This window comes from Labeo rohita, chromosome 25 (genome assembly GCF_022985175.1).
Source record: "Labeo rohita strain BAU-BD-2019 chromosome 25, IGBB_LRoh.1.0, whole genome shotgun sequence".
Lineage (NCBI taxonomy): Eukaryota > Metazoa > Chordata > Actinopteri > Cypriniformes > Cyprinidae > Labeo > Labeo rohita.
The window spans coordinates 23,941,790-23,944,451 of NC_066893.1; the positions used below are offsets into that span (position 1 = coordinate 23,941,790).

The 2,662-nt window shown below is 27.3% G+C and overlaps 1 non-coding gene across 1 annotated transcript; it reads left to right on the top strand.

Annotated features, from left to right (window-relative positions):
• The first annotated feature begins 2,078 nt into the window (after window positions 1-2,078).
• LOC127157159 (U4 spliceosomal RNA) lies at window positions 2,079-2,219 on the top strand. Its single transcript, XR_007825841.1, has one exon. It is a non-coding gene; the product is annotated as a U4 spliceosomal RNA (small nuclear RNA).
• Window positions 2,220-2,662: the final 443 nt, after the last annotated feature.

Here is a 2,662-nt window from a genome sequence, read left to right on the forward strand (position 1 = left end):
TTAATTTTATAATATCAATGTGTAACTTAATAATGATGAAAACTTTATACAATTTAAAAGTAACTATTTAACCCTTTAACTGTCACCGTCCACGCTGTGGGACGCGTAAGTTTACTTCACCATATTACAAATAAATCCTAATCTAATCATGACAAACTATACATTGTTGCAAAGGTCTAAGACTCCTAGATATATATTTTACCATATTTTTGTTTCAATTTATGCAGGAAAAGTAATAGATTAATATATGTCAAGAGTGCAACTTAAAAAATCTACATCATGACATGAATTCTGATCTTTGTCACAAAAGACTTTCTTTGTTGCCTTTTTCCCTCTCACGTTTTAGAAATCATAAGAAATCATATGTCAGTTCAAAACTTAAAATCTCAAAATTCATCCTTTGAAAGGCATTTTAAAATCAGACATTGCATTACCATGGAAAATGTACATCAAAATCATATTACAAAATGTTTTCATTCATGAATTATAATAATTTAAGTCTGGATAGTGCATTTTTATGTCTGTGTTCAAAAATGGGAGTGACAGTTAAAGGGTTAATATTATTTAAATATATTTTATAATAATTACTATATATTTATTTTATATTTATTTTATCATATTAAATTGTAAGAAAAAGTGCTGATAATTGTTAATGAACAATTATAATGTTGATAACATGATGTTAATTAACTTTAACTTTTAATTAACTTTTGCTCTAATATGCAAAAGTTAATATGCTTATAGGTTTTGCATGATAATAATAATAATTATTATTATTAGCAGTAGTAGTAGTAGTATTTATTAATTATATTATTTATATTATTAATGTTACTATTAGTAGTAGTAATATTAGTATTATTGGTTAATTTCATTATTATTATTATTATTATTATTATTATTATAAGCATTATTGTTATTATTATTATTATTAAGCATGTATGGGTTAATGTGCATATGAGTTATGAATTATTATAATTATCATTAGTAGTATTACTTATTAATTCTTCTTATTATTACTGATGTTATTATTATTATTATTATTATTATTATTGAGCATGTTAATGTGCTTGTGGGTTATGCTTAATAATAAAAATTATTATAATTATTATTAGTATTATTTGTTAATCCCATTATTATTATTATTATTATTATTATTATTAATGTATAGGTCAATGTGCTTATGGGTAATGCTTAATAATAATAATAACAACAACAACAACAATAATAACTATTATTATTATTTATTAATTTCATTATTATTATTATTATGCATATATGGGTTAATATGTTGAATATTTGTAAAGATGGAAATCATATTTTTTTTATTTACTTTAATCAAAATGTCATTGGTATATAATCAAAAATGTGAATTTTAAATAATTTTATATATAATAATTTGCTCAAAGTGTTGTGCTAACTTCTCAATGAAAAGGCAGTTTATTAAGAAATATTCCATATGTTTCTTCATTAAATGAATAAATAAATAAATAAATGCTCTCGTCAAAATTTGTCAAACATGTTTCTTGGGACTACAGTTTTAATTGGTAATGCTGTTTTATATTTATTGAGGTGCACAAAAGAGCAGAATAAACAATGAAAAAAACATTTATTTTCCTTCTCTAGTTAATATTTTAACACCTACGCACATTACAGTAAAATTAAAATACATTTAAATAACAACAGTAAAATAGCTATTTAATAATTCTACATATATAAACGTATAAAAGATTTTTGTAGTGCTTTTTTTCGTGTTACATCTCATAACTGAGCTGTTGCTGACATCTAGCGGTGGTTACAGTTACTGCATCCGAGTAACTCTTACGTAGCTGTCACGTCACCTACGTTTCTCCTACGTCACTACGTTCCCGTGATGCAACGCGAAAGAAGGTGAAGATATATTTTTTTAAATCACATTTTTGCTTATTTGTACATTTTTAAACACAGAACCAGATAGATATGCATACTCGTGTCGTCTTCGTTTTTCGATTGGTCAGCTTGTCGTGAGCGTCATTTTGGTTACCGTCTGTGTAAAGTGAGGCGTGTTTGGGGTAATACTGACAGTCTAACGTTCATTTTTCAGCTTTGCGCAGTGGCAGTATCGTAGCCTATGAGGTTTATCCGAGGCGCGATTATTGCTAATTGAAAACTTTACCCAATACCCCGCCATGACGACTTGAAATATAGTCGGCATTGGCAATTTTTGACGGTCTTTACGGAGACTGATAACGTGGTGAAAAACAGAAATTATGAATACATTTTCTAGAGAGTACCACAACTCATAATCATAATAGTTTTCTGAGATTTTTTAGAGTCAATAAAGACAATTGCTTTTCAAAATGATTCAGTTTTTAAGTGCGCGAAACACCACGTGCGACAAGAACGTACATGAAAATAGTGATGGGAAGTTCGGATCATTTTACCGACTCGGTCCTTTGAGTCTCGTTCAGCAAAATGAACGAATCTTTTTTCGAGTCATTTCGTTCATTTTAGGAAAATATAATTAAAATATTACGTTTTACCTCCCTAACACATCTACTGCTTACACAAACGTTGATCACACTACAAACAAAACAAAACTATAATGCTATAAGAAACAAAAAAAGATTCATTCATTGTTTACCTGGGTCTTTAGTCTATGATTCGCTCACCTCGCCTCTTATCT